The sequence below is a fragment of the Branchiostoma lanceolatum genome, chromosome 15 (genome assembly GCF_035083965.1).
Source record: "Branchiostoma lanceolatum isolate klBraLanc5 chromosome 15, klBraLanc5.hap2, whole genome shotgun sequence".
NCBI lineage: Eukaryota > Metazoa > Chordata > Leptocardii > Amphioxiformes > Branchiostomatidae > Branchiostoma > Branchiostoma lanceolatum.
In genome coordinates, this window is record NC_089736.1 from 11,801,636 (window position 1) to 11,820,593 (window position 18,958).

The 18,958-nt window shown below is 40.5% G+C and overlaps 1 protein-coding gene across 2 annotated transcripts in view; it reads left to right on the forward strand.

Moving 5' to 3' along the window:
• LOC136420676 (uncharacterized) overlaps positions 1–18,958 on the forward strand; it is an 88,475-nt gene that overhangs the window by 1,203 nt on the left and 68,314 nt on the right. Inside the window, exon 1 of one of the 2 annotated variants that reach the window (XM_066407746.1) lies at positions 15,630–15,725. The exons of the other annotated variant lie outside the window; for it this stretch is intronic. The gene's annotated coding sequence lies outside the window, so the exon portion shown is untranslated. Of the gene's footprint in view, positions 1–15,629; positions 15,726–18,958 lie in introns of those variants that run through there. 2 annotated transcript variants of the gene reach the window in all.

Sequence of the window (18,958 nt, forward strand, 5' to 3'; positions counted from 1 at the left end):
CGTTAAAGGCCGGGTATTGTGTACAACAAACATTTGTCATTAAAGCATTTAGAGCGTAATTTGCGTACGTTATGCTACCAATGAAAAAAACAACAACACATGTCTTATCTATCCTGCCGTACAAAATACACAAAAACATTTTAAAGTTCTATAAGATAAGTTCTTTTTTCTTCTGAAACACATTTTCCCCCGTCCAACTTTCTTAACTGTATGGACCAATGACTTCCTATAAATCATAAATCCTCACATTATTATGTTGAAGTTTTACTACAAATGACATATCGAAACTGTCATAAAGAAATAAAGGAACCTTTACATAATTCACGCCTGTACTATAAAATGGGCCCTCAGTAAAAAAATAAATAAAAAATCAAATACAAAAGTTTGTCGGCTCTCTGGAACTGCATTAAATAATTCATAACCCAAATTAACCGCAAGTGCGACCTTTGCGGTCCAATCTCCACGCTCATTGCCCATAATGTATTACACTTACAACCAAACGACGTGTGTTATCCAAGGTGGATTTCAGCGGTGTGGGAAATATGTGTAACGTTTATCTATGCCGCGCACATTTCCAGATGTTTTCGCCGATAAAAACGTCGGGTATATTACGTCGCATGACGTCAGCGGTGGCGCAGATAGCGAGATAAGAATAAGGTGCGGGTAAAAGGTCTTCTTCGATGACGTATCATTACCACACTCAAAGGTGCAGTGTTGCAGCTCATATCCGGTTTGGGCTGGGTTATGGTTAAATTGAATATCATGGCACATTAAAAAAAGACTGGGTTATGACTTATAAGTCCCCTGTATGGAATATTAGGGATTATTTTTTACACAACCGGTAATTCTCACCTGCTAACGTTTTGGTGTCTCTCAGACGCCTTCTTCAGAGCTTCTGACTTGAGTACTGCTTCTCACCGCTACACGAAAGTAGAATCTCTAATATCCTATGTTCTACCTACCTGATGAAATTATTTTCGGAAGTCTCCTACATATTTTTTCATTTATCGAATAGTAGTCTTGAATTGAAATTGAATATCATAGCATAATAACACAAGGCATTACACAACAAGTCTGCTATATCATTACATTATAGACATAAACACAGTAGTTGCGCCTGTATTACCGGTGGAGTACATATACAGTTGGGATGGGCTATTGACGGAAAGGGTAGGGGGGAGATATAGAGTTAGAGATCACTATGACTCTATGTAGCATTCTTTCTAGACGATGTTTAGTTTGTGACGACTTAACAATGGAATGTATGTTCTGTATTTGTTATACAAATAGCCGTCCCGGGAATAACATTTTGTGTTTTGAAGAATATACTTTACCCTGATAAATTAAATATGGTAAAGAATAACCGATGTTAACTAATTGACACCCTTTTGAAAGACAATGGTATAGGTAGAACATTTCCGAACGTGGCTGTATTTCGACTATTGCTGTATTTGTGGATAGATGTTTTATGACAGCACTACGTGACTCTGCCATGTTGTAGTAGGTACAAAACGTCCATTGCACAAGCTCATGTCAGCTATCTATTGAAACGTCTATTCACGTCCCAGACTGGAAATTATTATTGACTTGAATCATGACCTTTGTAATATACGTTTCACTGCTTGTTATGGCTTAATAACCAGAAATACGACGCCAGTTGTCGAGTCTCATGTGCAGGAGTGTACATCACGCTCTACAACCACTCTCATTACCGCGGGATTGCGTCTGTTACAGTTACTGTCACATCTGACCGTTTGAAAATTTAAACAGTGTACCAGTAATAACGGCGCCACTATTACGTCTATGTTTATGACGTAATGGCTGCCCCTTCTTGCCCTGCCAAAAACTAGATAGGAGACTTGTAGTGTAATGCCTTGTATTATTACGCCATGATATTCAATTTCAACTGAAGAATAGTATTCAATAAATGAAAAATATATAGGAGACTTATAAGGCATTATGTAACCCTGCCATGTTTTATTATACCATGATATCCAATTTCAATTGAAGAATGATATTCAATAAATGGACGTACGAATGGAATGATAATGACGTAATTTTGTCCGTTTTACTCTAATTTGAATGCTCGTATTGGTGCGCCATTGGCCAGTAACGTTAACGGCCTATGACGGATGAATGGGCGCCTTGTAACGTTTTCATTCACGCCCGGTTTGGCTCATTAAAGGAGAGCTGTGACAGGATCATCTATCACCGGATTGGTTCAGAACGTAAATGGAGATTGTATGTAGCCAACCGTTTGACCGGCTAACGGGCTTTCATCCCATGGATTCTGTGAGGACGGGTAAGGTTTACGCGTAGACTTGATCAAACATGCCGTACCAAAGATCATTACCTTTGTAATTTAGAAAGAGAAAACATGGATTGATATAGATTATGTAAATTTTCATGATTTATGAGGAATTTCAATAATTCCAGTGTTTTCTATAAAAAGACTTCAATACACGAAACGTACGTAGTTAAGGGCGGGTGCAATATTAACAGATGCAAATTATGCAAATAAGACCCTCATTTGCATAATTGGTGCAACAATTGTGGCAAATAATGGAAATTTCATACTCGTAACATGTGTAATTTAGTTAAACGTGAGCGTCACCATGGATATATTATGTAAATGTGAATTTGACATTTGCATGAAATCTTAAAAAGCTACAAATAATAAAGGTATGAGGTCTCCGAACTCTTGTTGTTATTGAGAAGAACATACACATAAACAGACAACCTCCGAATCCGGTATTTGAATTTTCGACGGCGGCGCAACCGGCGCGCTCTAAATGCATTCGAATCATTCTATGAAAGCCCGTGTGATACAAGTCTAGAACCTCATGTGATACGGATAGTTATCACACGGTCCTGAACACCCGTATCAGGCCCAGGTATGACATAAAGACACGTACATAACGTTGTATTCACGATGGTTAAGACCACATACATTTTTCACACGAGTAAAATGTAACATATACGTGCACATATTCATATGCATTAAGTTATGCGTAGGCTAGTGCATGATTGTCATCACATCATGGTGATCAAATACATATTGTCGTTTTGCAAGCAGCCATTGCAGGACCATCGTTTAAAATGCTGAAGCTCCTAACTGACATGATAAGTGTGTCAGTAAGTGTATCAGTTTTAGAGGGATTCCATATTGATGCACTGTATATGTATTAGATGTTGGCTGTCATTACTTATGATGTAGTATAAAGATACGCTCGTGTACAAATTGGTAAAAATTCATGTACGTGTAAGTATTGCTTCATGTCATATCAGCGTTAATAGTCCAGGAGGAGATTCTCAGAAGAGGCCTAGAAATTGACAAACGTAGCCCACCCTTCATATATTTCGTCCACTATCATAGAATGATATCTTGCAAATTGATGTCCCTTGATCATTTTTAGGTATGTTGTTCTATGGTCCATCGTGGTACTAGAGCTCTTTATGCAAATTTAAGCAAATGAGGTAGTTAGGCCATGAATTGAGTAGAAAACAGCGTAACTTCTGTGATACCTGCCCAAATGACATTCCAATTCACAATTGCCCCGAGTGGGCTCGACTATCACCAATAATGGGGGGGGGGGCGAGTTTAATTTATATATTCATAGATATGTTGAATGATAGGCAATAGGAATGTTTCTGTTCAAGTCAGAAAATCTACTTAAACTATTTGGAGCACACCATGTTATTTGCCATTGACCAAATACAACGTTCACGGTATGATTATTCCATACGTTTTCAGCCAAATGAAGGTCAATAAACAAAAAGAGAATGAAGTAATATCAGCACTATGCTTTTATAAAGCCGATATAACCGCCCTTCCGCGTAACACACCAGCTTCCCATGCACGCGGCGTGACAGCAGCTGGTTATATTACATTAAGCGGCCTGTCACACCTACCCTTTGATCATCTAACTGTAGACGCTGCTTAAAGCTACATGTATCCATTGAGGATGCTCCTACGATGTCTACTTTATTCACTTTCGGGAATCTATATTATTATTATCATTATTATTATTATCATTATTATTATTACTATTGGGTAGGCCGAATACTCTCTCTTCGCAGCCAGGGGCTGAATTGCGAGGAGCGCACATTTGGCTGGGCTAGATCGCAAGGGTCTGGAGCGGCTGCCATTCGGCGCGCAGGTGACCTCAATACGACAATTGCCCCATGTGTGGCCATAGGACTGTCGGTTTTGAACCACGCACACCGGGAAGGACCCCTACTCTTTTCAATAAGTGCGGTGGGTTCTTTAACGTGCTCGGGGTGTGGCTCTCCTCAAACACGGGACCTCCATTTGACGTCCTATCCGAGGGACGACCCTAACCGAAGTCTATGATAGACTGATTTCATTACAATATGGCATATGAGATTCCTTTTGGTAGCTTGGTACAACATAGTACATTGGAGAATTCTTTATCAACAACCAGTAATATCTCACCTGCTTACGTTTGATATCTGAAGAAGGTATTTGACAGACATCAAACGTAAACAGGTGAGATTATATATATATAAATGGTTTATTCAGGAATTGACACAAACAGAAATTAAAACAGCATTGCAGCCGATGTAACCTCCTTTGAAATAAACCGGCTGAATTACGCATAAATTAAGAGTACAAAATAGCACACTCAAACAATCTGAAAATATATACAAAAGACAAAATGTACAACCAACAGTAGCATATATAACAGATTATACATTACAAATTGGTGTTCAGTAGTTGGGTCAAGTATGGAATAGCACTGCGTTTGTATCTGTCTGATCTTGTGAAAGGAACGGTAAGCTGTAACCTCCCCTTTAAGCCCCTAAAACTGGTTGTGGTAAAGAAATCTCCAATAGTCTATGTTCTACCAACCTGATGAAATCATTTTCGGAAATGTGGCATATTTATTGGCATTTTGCTTGTAATAGATGTACGGTTGAGATATGCGCAGTCACGTACACAACATGTAGCGACGTGGCTGAAGAGAGGGGGCGTGAATTTTGTGGAGTCTGAGCACCAGATATTGTGTTCGGTCAAACGTTCCAACAGTTCAAGAGTATGCTATATTGTGCGTTCTAATCACTCTGTAGACGGTTACAGCATAAATGTTTTGGCCTGATAATCTACTAATTAAAAAGAATATTCCTGTATGAAAATGCGCCACAATTGTGGTGTATTCTAATCACTCTGTATACGGTTACAGCATAAATATTTTGGCCTGATAATCTACTAAAAATATTTCTGTATGAAAATACGCCACAATTGTGGTGTATTCTAATCACCCTGTATACGGTTTGCAGCATAAATGTTTTGGCTTGATAATCTACTAAAGAATATTTCTGTATGAAAATATGCCATAATTGTGGTGTATTCGAATCATTCTGTATACGGTTACAGCATAAATGTTTTGGCCTGATAATCTACTAAAGAATATTTCTGTATGAAAATACGCCGCAATTGTGGTGTATTCTAATCACTCTGTATACGGTTATAGCATAAATGTTTTGGCTTGATAATCTACTAAAGAATATTTCTGTATAAAAATACGCCACAATTGTGGTGTATTCTAATCACTCTGTATACGGTTACAGCATAAATGTTTTGGCCTGATAATCTACTAAAGAATATTTCTGTATGAAAATACGCCACAATACCCGTTCTTGAAATGTGCCACTAATTTCTCACTTTTCTCCATATATTTGTACAATCTTCCCAATAGCAAGTAGTACAGAAGTACCTGGAACATATTCTGAAAATAAGGATTAACTCTAAATCAATGCATTTTACAGATAGTGTTCCTCAAATGTCATACTAAAAAATTGGACAGTGCACTTGCAGCTTCTGTTTTGTATCTGGACATCATTTCATAAAAAAATGACGAATTGATCATCATAACTCTAATAACATTAAGTTAATTACTAATTCATACTCGATGGCTAACTGTAAGACTACACGGAAAGGAGATAATTATAATCATAAGAGTAAATGATAATAAACATATTGGAAGGTGAGTCCCGCATTTATCAAATTACGTTTAGAGGGAACCAAGACATGAAGCGCTTCGGATGCAGTAGATCCCGCCGACAGATGTTTGTCGATTGGCCACGGTGATTTCAAACTCGTTCTACGCTTCGGAAGTAAGTGACACTCTTCCCCACCAAAAAGAAACACGTTCCTTTCTCTTCTCTCTCTCTCTCTCTTAAAAAAATGCTGCCCATTATCTTCCCAACACCACCTGTTCTCATTACCTTTAATATTGGTACGCCGCGCCAGTGAAAATATAAAATGTACACCTTGCAATGTTGACACTCCTCCCCACCCAAAAAGGTGTCATCCTCTTCCTTGCTCTCTCTCTAAAGAAAAAGAAAGAAACGCCGCCCATTATCAACTCAACTTCCCAACACCACCTGTTTCTTATTAGTATTATACCTTTAAAGGCACCCAGATCATTTTATGAGGCTTGAAAACTGGAAATATTCTAGTTGCTGTAATCTTTATGAAATTGACATTTGATGCCACTGTTTACCACATCTGCGTGCGGATTTCTTATCAAAAGTGCTCAAAAGCGGCACAAAAATAAGCTACTTGGTGATCTTTTAGTTTTACGCGCCTAGTGTAAATAGACCGATACCATAGCCCTGCCCACCTCCGTTAAAAGGAGGAATGCAAAATTAAAACACAAAAATGCAAACATATGACGGACATGCAGTCACTCTCTCATTGTTCGAACCACTAATTATGATGAACAGTCAGGATCAGTCTATAAGGGCTTGGATTTTTTATCAGTTCTCACTACACAACGACATCGTATCATTGCTCCTTTAATGTCGATATGTAAAGGCAGAGTGTTACTGAAACGTACTATGAGTGGGAATGACTAGAAATTGGAGTTTTTTCATTCAAGTTTCAAGCCTCATAAAATGCTCTGGATGCCTTTAACATTGTGACGCCGCGCCAGTGAAAACATAAAATGTACACATTGCAGTACATTCTCTAGAGAGGCCCGAAGACATACGATGTCATCTGAAATATGAATCGGATGCTGATTCCCTATCGACGTCTCTTCCCCCGAATTGCAATAAATCAAAGGTTCTCATAAACCTTGTGAAGTTAAACTCAGGGAAGGAAAGCGAGTGCTTCTTTATACACAACATCACAAGGGAACTCTCGAAAAATACGACTCAATTCATTACCCTGTTACAATGTCCTCAAGATGGCTGTAATAGTTGCAGCCAGGTTAGGATATAAACTACTTATGAAGGCTTTGATGTTTCATCTCTTAAACTAGATATCAGTGCACATGCACTTATCCAGGAATATCTTCATCATGATTGAAATTCAAACATGTCACTTACGAACTGAAGGGAGCTTTCATGCACATATCTTGATACAATCATGCATAATCATTTTACTTTCATTACTAGATACAGTGCGGTCTTTCACAAGCAGTCAACGTTAACATACCGATGAATTCTTTATACGCTATAATGTAATTCTGTAGACTACTAATCATTACAAAAGCGTGTTCGCTGTTTAAGATTTGTGATGCACCGTGCGCTGACTAATATCTGAGCGGGGGTAAAATGGGCTGAGGGCCTTGGGGGAGCCCATCCATTACTGTGAATATTGGTAGCACAAATAATCTCCAATAGCGCTTCGACTCCAGGGCCCGAGGTAATAAAAGGAATAACAGTGAAATGGTGCGTGCAAAGATGGCGGCCCAAAGGTCACGGTTTCGTTATGAACTTGCGATGTTATTCGGTCATGTGAGGTCACGAGGGACGACTTGGACAGCTAGCTTCCACTGCGCATGTGCGAACCTGAAACAGGTAACGGTCTTCGTTCCAACATCCATCACTCCCTCAACCCCTTTTCTTTCAACATGGATAAACGTTTCGTAGGCAAGGAAATGTATCCTCATAGGTAGTGCTGTGTACCTAAACGTAACATCAGGTACAGGTACCGGTACAGATGTTTAGGTGTCACTTTGGTCACGCTTGGTGTTGCATGAGGCCATGGGGTCAGGAGATTAGTCACAAAATAAGCACAAACTTGGTGTAAATTTATATCGGTACAGTATCGGTACTTCATGATCCGGTGTTTTGGACCTGTACCTAATCAATTTTTACAGTAAAGTACCGGTACACGGTACCGGTACGCAGCACTACAGGTGTTCAGAAAGTTTTCAAACCAGTAAAATCACTCTGCCAAATTCTACAGGATAATTTTCAAAATGTATTTTCTCACTGCCTTTTAGCCCTGTACGTTATCAGGGAATGTTTGATGTTCCCATTGAGGATTGCTTAAGTAGGGTTCAGTAGGCAAGTCAGCTGCTATGTCTGACAGCCATTAGCAGTTTAGGCCGCTATTAAGACTACATAAATTCTGGTAAAAGTCAGCAATCCCTTTCAATGATTCGTACATTGAACCTGGTAATAAAACGACGTGTTACAAAACGCTGCATCATCTGCCCCTCAGGATAACCTAAAAGTAAAATGTATTGTGTGTGATCAAAATACTAAGTAAAATGCTGGTTGAAAAGGTAAGTAAGTATCCACAAAGTACTGATTTAAACAAATGTATTGCTGAGGACAAATAGGCTCACCAAATGTTCTGGAAATAAGAGATATGATATTCTTGCATGTTCTACATTTGTCTTGTCAATTACTTTCAACTGTACAATGACGTGGCTTAATCATGCATGAGTTAAGTTTGAATTACGCCTTTGAAGAAGTCCTAGGGTGCTACACAGAGAATCCTTGAAGGTTTGAAACCGGTCTTTGGTCTTTGTCACTTGTGGTGTAAATCATCCATAAACATTTCGAAGATTTTACTGGGTTTCCTGAATACGCGGGTCGTGACTGGGCGTGGTTTCGTTATTGACCAAACTCCAAAGATGCAATCACCGATCGTGATCGGCATCAGTAATTTCTAGTGATTTCTTGTTCCCTGAGCCATAAATATATCATCTCATGCAAAAATACAGAAAACCGTGATATTTACTCATCAGAGTATAGTGTATTCCGGTAAATTTTACCCTCCTTTATGGGTATTCCGGTGTACTCCGGTGTATTTCGGTAAAAAGGCGGACCCTAAAATAGAACAGGTGGGATGTTCCACATACCCACATACAGTGACAATGACAAAGCATCAACGACCCGTACAAGGAGATATATATATATATAGGGGAGACGGAAAGATCACTAAAAGTTAGGCATAAGCTCAACAACCTCCTAAATGTCACAACATTTAAATATAGTCTCATTGACATTTGGTCACATCGGACAAAGTTATATTGGATGCAAAATCATTGTGGCGTCGCGGTGGCTCAGTGACAGGGTGTTTGGCCCAGAACCCAGAGGTACTGAATCCGATTCAGGGGTTCCCTTATTTGTCCCGTTGACGTTGTGCCCTTAGGAAAGGCACTTCACGTGACTTTCCTCACTCCGCTTAGGTGTAAATGAGTACCTAGATTCGGTTAAGGACGTCCCTCGGATAGTGCATCAAATGGAGGTGCCGTGTTTGAGGAGAGCCACACCTCGATCACGTTAAAAAACCCACCGCACTTATCGAAAAGATTAGGGGTCCTTCCCGGTGTGCGTGGTTCGAAACGTATAGTCATATGGCCGCACATGGGACAATTGTCGTATTGAGGTCACCTACGCGCCGAATGGCAGTCGCTACAGACTCTAGCGATCTAGCCCTGCTATTGTGCGCTCCTCGCAATTCAGCCATGGTTGGATTAAACTCAAACTTGCCAGTTTTAAAATAATCATTTTCAGCAATAAAATGGCAAAATACACTTTATAAGAGGGCCATTGACTGACGACATCATCTCTGGATTGTTTGAAAATTGTCCGTTAAGTTCTTTCTTTTGTCTCTCTAAACAAAAACAAAAATGACAAAGTGGACAGCCCGACAAAAACGCCTAAAAACACGTCAAAAACAGCCGGAACCACTCCTCTGCTTGGAGAGAAAGTTCTTAAAACTAAATCACCAACCTGCGACTTCCTTCCTACACTAATCCCCTCAGAAAAGTAGCGGTAATTATCTTCCCGGCTTGCAAAGGACTGGAAGTAATTAACCAGATGCAATTATCCAATTTGTATTCATGAGCTGACTCACCAAGAACCATAGAGTATCAGATCCTTACTCAGCCTTATACCAACACAGTTGTGTGAATCTACAGTGTTTAAAAGAAATCCAGAGACTTTCTGTTATCTTTTCTAAACATGTGCTCATCGACTGTGAGCCAGTGAGGCGATATTATTGACTGTCTTAGGGTTTTCTTAGAATTTTTACCACTTCCAACGTAATGTGGTAGCGCTAAAGGGATTTTCAAGGAAAAGCATATCAAATATGAGGGATTTCGTTGTCGGTTGACGCCCACGTTCGAAACGCTATCTATGTACGATTAACGGTACGACTATTCATACTAGACGTAGGGAGGGGATTAGAGATAACTGTGTATATTACTTGGTAAAGCTCTGAGGATTATCTTCTTTAGTAGAATTAGTATTGTTTGGACGTGTTTTCACTGGGTAAAGAGTTTGAAGACGGGAAAATATAGCGCATTACCTGGCTAGTTCATGAGTATCAAGCATTGAAAGTGTCGGTGCTGGAGCTAACAATACAGACACATTGCATATCACAAAAGGCGACGATATGGATTAGATTCTGTTGCTAGTGAATGTAGCGGATTGCTAGTGCTTGACTGAGAGTGTAGTTTGTAGTTGTAGAGTAGTTGGTAAGTCAGTCAGTGGAGGACATACACCAGATGCCTGCTCAGGAAGCCTGCTGGATCCCTCTTAACCCCTCTTCCCTGTCCTCCATCAGTGATCTTAGTTTTGTTGTACTGCTCAGTCTTCTGAGCCCGATATCTATAGTTCGTCGTCTGCCTGGGTGTCTTTTGTTCTGGATTGGTTCCCTCAGGACTAGCTCACATGCTACCAGTTCAGGGTGCCACACGCAGTGGCCAGAGAACTCTAGATCTACACGCCTTTGCCTGAATTTATCAGTGAGTCTAGAGAGGTTGCTGTAGAGTTCTGTATTCCTCATATGGTCCTCTCACGACACAGTCATAGCTTTCCTGAACATTCTGGTAAACACCCCATCCAGCATTCTCACGTCCTGCAACACCAGTAGCCTCCACCAGGCCCTCTTATGGGCGTATGAATCGTAGAATTCGGCAGAAATAGGAACAATTAGGCAGTAGAGTCAGTCCACGGTGAAGATCACATTTCGCCCGTTTCAATAGAACCCTGGCAAATATTCTCCCTATAGCCGGCGTAGTTAGTCTGGTAGAGATTACAACGCCACCGTCCAGGCCTTAGATCCGTACAACAGCACACACTAGCCCGTGGAGTCAAAGAGGCTTTGTTTGAGATCGTCAGCCAACACCCTTTTCACGCTGTGGCTTCAAGCCAGCTACTTGGTTACATGTTGCGAACCAGAAACTTTTCTCGACACACACTCGAGAGGGGTTGAGTGCTGCCAGGCATTACCAGGAAGATGGAAAAGTACTAAGTAGGCCCTGTTGAAGTATAGGCGCCGTCCTTATCTCGACTCGCACGCCCCCATCAGGATTCCAAGTAATGGCATCGCCTGGAGCTAGATCGTGACAACAGGGCTGTTGCCGAGACTTTTGGCACCAGCCAAGTCATAGGCCATGTGATCTCTGTTCCCGTACGTGACTTGCATCACGGAATAGATTCACTGTATTTTCCCCTTGGGACGATGCCTAAGTCTTCTGTGAAACAGTCATATCCTTACTAAACTTATAGAAAATGGGATAAAATTTTGCATGCTTTAGTAGCAAATCTATGATTCGTATTAATCTGCAAAGGGTGGCAATGTGCTGTAATGTGTCTGATTTCCTAGACCATTGTTGTAATGACAATTTGATCCACGTCCTTTCAAGACGCTGGTTTACCCTACTAGGTTAAAAGCAAAAATAAAAAAAGAACCTGGATTTTCTTTCACATTCTTCCTCAAGCAGCGCTGTTCAAAACAGACAAGTAATCTAAGATAGGTTTACAAGTTGTCGACGTCTCTCTGATCTTTTCTGTTGACGAAACACAGAATGAGATAATTCTCACCTGCCAGGTAGCTCGTGCCACATGACGTGCTTTTCAGCACCAAGGAGTCAACTGTGATCTTCAGCCAGAGGTCCTCCTTTAATGGACGTTTCGTCCCTCGTACTCTGGTACGCCCTCAGGATAGGAGGAGGGGGGAGGGGGCAGGGAGGACGTCTCCACCCTGCCCCACTGCTGCTCCTTAAGCCTCTTCATTGCTACACTTATGATGTCTCCTTCTTCCCCCAGGCTTTTCCCTCCTTCTTCTCCTCCATCCTAGATTGTCTTAACCTAATTAACATATCTATTCAGAGTTTTGGTATAAATCTGGTTTCCTGTCGTTAGTCACTGACGAAAGACAGCGGATGCTGCCTGAAACGTCTGACTGTTTCAACATTTTATCCAGTTGCTTGAGTAACTATTTTTGGCGTATCTTACTACCTGGATATCTAGCCTTCATCAACGCATAAAACAAGCAAAAATGCGTTTTATGAAACAGACAAGGCTAACCAAGGACGCCGAACCGTTGATGGAGAGCTCTGTCTTACACTGGTTCATAGAATATAAATCTCGCGAGACAGTGTCATGACATCATTTTCCCTGTGTGCAGAGATCCTTCTTGCTCGCGGCATCTGTTGCACAAGAATATCAGAATTCCAATTCTTCTTCTTTGCCGTCAGATATGACTGTACAGATATGGAATTTTCAATATTTCCTAAGTATGAGACTTAGAACGCTGAACAGAAATGTGAAGCTTTCGACACGAAAGACCCTGGCTCCTTCATCAAAGAACTCTCTCATCATTATTAATGAAACAGAAAAAAAAGAAATTAAAAACAAGTCGTGATGAAGAGTTATTGGGGGGGGGGGGTGAAAATGACGTCCATTCTCCCAATGACGCATTAGACGTGGCCGTGATATCAGTCATTTCGAACTGCACTATGGGTATGTTCACTTCATAATAATCCCAATCCGACAGACTGCCTCACATCTTGGACGACAAGATAGTTAACTGTCGAGTTGTTTTCTTGTACACGACCAGATCTAGAAATCAGGGATCGTCCAGTGGTGCCTCTCATGTTGAACTCCAGGAATCCTCAAGCTTATACAATTTTATCATAAATTAACAACCAGCAAAAGTATAGACACATAGCATAGAAATGTATGCAGAAATCACATACCTATTTCCTTCGGGGGTTAGGTGCTTATTCTGCTGTTCACAACGCACACCATGCTGCATTATACCTTAACATAACCTTGTGCTAATTTTGCTTAGCACATTCACGTACAAGCAGTTAAATTCATTAGGCTGTACAGGAATCTAATACATTGCCTTGTGGTTTATGACCTATAATGTCTGTCTGTGCGTTTGTTAGATCATTGGTGGAGTCAAAACAACGGAATATCATTATACGTCTGTCCAAGTTAATCAGGGTCTCACAGAACTTTCCCAATCAGTATCTGCTAACTTGACGCTACGATTGGCTACATGTAAACACAAGACAGGCCACGAAACAATCTCTTTGGAAATTTGAAGTTGTCGACGGCCATAAGCTTGTTCACGTTTGCTACTACATGTTACTACGCATGTGCAGTGCTACTACGCATGTGCAGTGTCAAAGGTGAAGGCCCCGAAGACGTAAACAAAACCCGTTTGGACGCTGTTATGCAAATCGAGACAATATCGAGACGAGAACTTTTACAAGCCGGGGACCTTCACCTTTGACACTTCACATGCGTAGTAGCAACCGTGAACTTAGCTTATTGGAGATCATGTTTGAGGCTTCGAGTTGTGTAGGCTTGACTTTGGGCCTTCAGTGATCAAGCAATTGATGCTTTGAACTATCGTGCGTTTCACTCCCGACCTTAACACGGCTTTAGACGTTCATCCCGACTGATAAGAAAGATATATGAAATCGTGTGCCCTTGGGCGAAGGCATCAAACAGCATGCCTGACACCCGCGGCATCTTGTTGACAGAAAATCCCCCAAGAATGTGCATAAGTATGGCAACAGCGAGCAGATTAATATTGGAATGAGCCGAGCTCTTTGGACTAATGCTTCTGACCGTTCACAGCTTAAAGGTGCACATCCAATATTTTGTGAAATACTTCTTCTTCTTGTATCTTGAGATTTTTCAAAGCATCTTGAGATGCAATGAAAAAATCTTGAGATACTTTGAAACATCCTGGAGAAATATTAAGACCTTTTCAAAGATCTCAAGATTGTCTCATATAATCTCAAGATGGGGTAAAACTAGCCTGTGTAGAGCCTACCTGGCGAAAACCATACGTCAACTGTGGATGATGCCTCACCCTACATTTGATACCTATTTTCAGTCAACGCCTGCCAGTTCCCAAGACCCAAATGAAGACCGTAACGTCGCAGTGAATATGGAATAACCCACCTTCGACCCCTGGGTCAAACAGGTCACTCACAGCTGGACCTGATTATTCAAACATATCACTTTACGTCTAAAACGCTGTCGATCTTCGCGGTGGCTTTCTTACACGCCAAGAATCGATCTTATATGAATTACCACCCCCACAGCAGTCCCCAACTTCTATACAACGATGGTCAGAAAAACACTTTGAACTTTGTGGGCTCTGAAATACACTGCTGCAATCTCATACATGACATGAATACCATAGTTTGCTCATGCTCGAGGAAAGGAGTTCTACAGGCCTAACACTTGCTTAAATGACCAAGAAATTGAAACGTTAACCTATCATACCGTTGGGTAGGTTATATTCCCGTACTTAAGACAGCTTTAGACTTATATCCCCTCTGATGAAAAAATAAACTTTAGTTACGTGCCCCTCGACTGAGAGAATCAAACAAGCGTACGCCACGGCCTTCTTAACCTCATAAAAACAGATCAATGAAATTCATTTCATGAAAACGATATTTGACGCTTGAAATATTTTCAAATTTTGCGGAAAGCGTGGGTAGATCAGAGCTGACTTACATGTAGGTCTCTATAAAAGGTGAATAGTATATGGAATATTACGTACCAGTTTTTGAACGGGCCAGGGTGTCAGTTAAATCTTTCAGGGAGCTTGTTCTAGTATGTCAAATCGGATCAGTCCCTTTGGTTGCCTCTTTATCTCTGATATTTCATACGTAAGTAAAAATGTGAAAGTAGTCAGGATGTAGGGACCAGCAATAACATGATTTCACATATTTGAGTGGAATGCACCTACACAGGGCTTCACATGCCCGGCCTGCAGCAGAGTATGCGGATCCAGGATTGGGCTACACAGCCACAGAAGAGCATGCAGAGGAGGACAACCTTCCCAGTAATCTTCGAGAGCGAAGAAGCTGCCATCATCATCATCATCAATTTAAAATAATGCAGAAACCTCTCTTTCAGAACTGTGAAATGTAGTACTTAAGGAAACGAACTATCTTGTTACGTCTACATTTCAGACACCATGCATAAAACTATAAATAGTCATTACCGGTCATATCAAAATGGCTTTTATCATGCATTTATTATGTGGGTATGCGGGAAGGGTTATCTGACCTATGACCTATGACCTCTCCGCCTGATGACCTCCATTGATCGCCATTACTAAATTGAGGCTGAAGGGTTCGGTTTCCTAATATAAAGAACCAATCAAACATCTACCGAGAGCGATGGAAGGTCAGGTTAGTAATTACCTACAGCTCTTGTGGTGGTAGAAGGTTTTAACAACTCTCTTTGAGTGTCTTTGTCAGTCATGTAGCGATACTTTTTGTTGGCGGGAATTTCAAAGTACTATGTGTAGGGGGAGGGGGGCGGTAAGCCTGAGTCATATGTAACTAGCTTGCATATATAAACTTATGTACTTTGGATGGCAGGAGTAGTAAGCCAGTGATGACGATGATAAGCTGTTCTGTGGACCTGTGTTCTGTAGATTATAAGTGCTATTAGTAGTTGCCAAGGTGGGTCAATACAAATATGTTTGTATGTAACTTGTAGTTAGATACAAAACACCTAACGTTAGTTGTCATATAAAGGGATATATTTAGTCATTGGACTAAGACTATTTTATCTTTTGCCCAGAAAATAATCTTGTCCAATCCCATTTTAGTCGTTCCTATTGAGTCCAAGACATTGGTAGATTAATGTGTTCCTCTATTTAAAAAAAAAAACACCATTTATTTCCAACATCCGGGACACCTGTCAACAGTTCATGACCTCTGGTCATTAGTAGACGTATCGTGTCTTATCGGGTCCCACCTGGACTACTGTTAATACTCCCAGTCTGTAGTTTTGCCTGTAGAACTACCAGTAGGATTATACCGGCTGAGAGAGCCATGGTATCCCCATGCACTGCCTGGGGCCCAGTCATCCCTCTTGTATGCGGTTATGATTACTATGGGATCTCCTATCTCAAACCGGCATGTACAACACAGTCGTAAGGCGTGCTCGGTAATTGAATTACATTGTCTGTGGTAATGACCGTGGCGTAGTTTCTGGATGGAAAATGTAGATTTTATGAGTAGGCATTGAACTTGTGAGGCTGATAGCTGCCAAGCAGAAATTTAAAGCTTTTGAGGGGGAAAAATATATTTGTCAAGTAAAAACGCATAGTTCTTGTAGTATAGTGCCAAGCAGAAAAGCTTTTAGGAAAAAAAACTATATTTCCTAAGCAGGTACATGTAGTACGTGTAGTATCCAAGCTATAAAGCTTTTGTGGACGAAAAACTAAATTTCTCAAGTATGTAAGTGCAAGAAGAGAAAACTTTGGTACGGCCACGTATCACGGTAATCGGGACTAGCCAAAAATATAATAGTAATAATAATAGTTTATTGCAAATTCATGCCCGTAGGCTAATTGCATGTTGACAACAATGTCGAAATACAAATGTAAGGTAAAACAAAGGTATACATGAATACAAAATCATTCTATATTGCTATTCTACAGTAAGTTTCTATATCTACGGTACTAATGCGGGGTTTGATTTCTTCTCTGAAAGCAGTGGAAAATAAAAAGTCCCACACTTTCAATGATGAGTGGGTTGGAAGATTTTAAAAGGAATATGAGTTTCTGTGTATTTCTTAATTTAGAAAAGTTTTTGGAGATTTCGGATACTTTCGTGAATAATCTGTTTCTTTCGGTTTCAAATTCGGGACATTCGCATATAAAATGTATTTCATTTTCCACTGCTTTCGTTGCGCACTGTTTACATGTTCTGTCCTGGACCGGTAGCTTTTTGTATCTCCCTTTCTCTATTTCTAATGGGTGCGCGCTAATTCTTATCTTACATATTGCCGCACGTTGGTCAAAGTCATTATGATACAGATAATTTTCCATGTCGTAGATCGTTTTTACGTTTTTGTAAAATCTTAGTTTTCCTTCATCTTTCAACAGGTTATGAAAGAATGTTTGAATATACATATCTTCTAATCTTCTTCTTAACATTGCACATGTCTGTCTAACGTCTATATTAGGGTTGTCGGTATACCAAATGTATGAGTAGCCACAATTGTCAAGTACCTCCTTTACATGTTGAGTCCAGTTTTTCCTACGATTATTCACAGGTATATGTTGTTGTGACAGAAGTGCGTCTACTTGGAGGGGATGTGAGGAAATGTCTAGTTGTCTGAGTCGTAGCCAGTATTTGAATATGCGGACTGAAACATCTAGATCGACTGGAAATATACCCAGCTCCGCTCTTCATGCTACGTTACTTGAGCTTCTTTGGACACCAAGTATATTTTTACAAAATCTACTTGTAAAAAGGGACAGCCCAGGGAGGAAGGAAGAGGGTTTAAGGCTACGGAAAGGATGAGAGGATAACATCAGAAAATAAACAATCATGACACTAGGCGAAACATTTAAGAAGACCAGAAAACCGAAAAGGGTGAAGAAAACTGGTTGTCAGATCTTCGATGGTACTCCATTGAGGGAAAGATGAGATAAGAGAGTAAGACAATAAAACACAAAATTATGAGATGAAAACAAGAGGGATGGTGCGTGAGTAGAGATATGGAGGAACATGATGAAGCTGTTAAGGAGTAAGGAAACATTGAAACGTTGGGACTGAAAATATCAGAAGTGTATTTGCCGCTGTCGCACATACCTTAGTTATTCATCTTTAAAACTCAGGCAGCAGTTATCCATGTGCTAGTGAAATAGATGTCCTGTGAAGCCTGATGCCTAATAATTATCAACAGTTCTTCCTGTTTCCTGACTGTATTCCCCTAATTTGCTTCTGAACGATCCAGAGTCCAGGAAATTACCTTTGACTTGACCTCTGGTACTGAAGGTTGACATGTGACCTCGGGGTGGGAAAGACATTTGTATTGTTCGATCGATGGTGAGTAGATGCGGGAATGGGAGACTGCACTGCGCATCAGTGATGTACAAGACCTAGAGCAATGTAGAGCAAATACAAGATAATCCTTAGATAAATGGACACAAAAACTCCATACTAACGTCAAGAGGAGATATGATACCATCCCAGCATTCCTCAATATACATCCAACAACACACACCCACAGATGGCTGACCGTGGGCAAGAATCAGTGGTGGAATCGTTACCATCCCAGCATTCCCCAATACACATCCACAGATGGCTGACTGTGGGCAAGAATCATATAGACTTGTCATGTTGCTTTTGATATTGCAGCAACCGGTACAATTTGATCATTAGAATTTCGTTTCATGAATTTTCAAAAGACTCGAGTCGTGGTTACCCACCTGATTTTTTTGAAAGCTTTCAGACCTTTTTTGTTGAGTGGGAAATCACTAGCGTGAACACCTTTACCGATATGTTCTAAATTCTCGCGATATCGAACGAGATTAAGGTACACTCGTGGTTACCCGCTTGAATTTTTGGAAAGCTTTCAGATACTGCCAAACGGTTTTAAATTGAGTCCGATTGATATCATT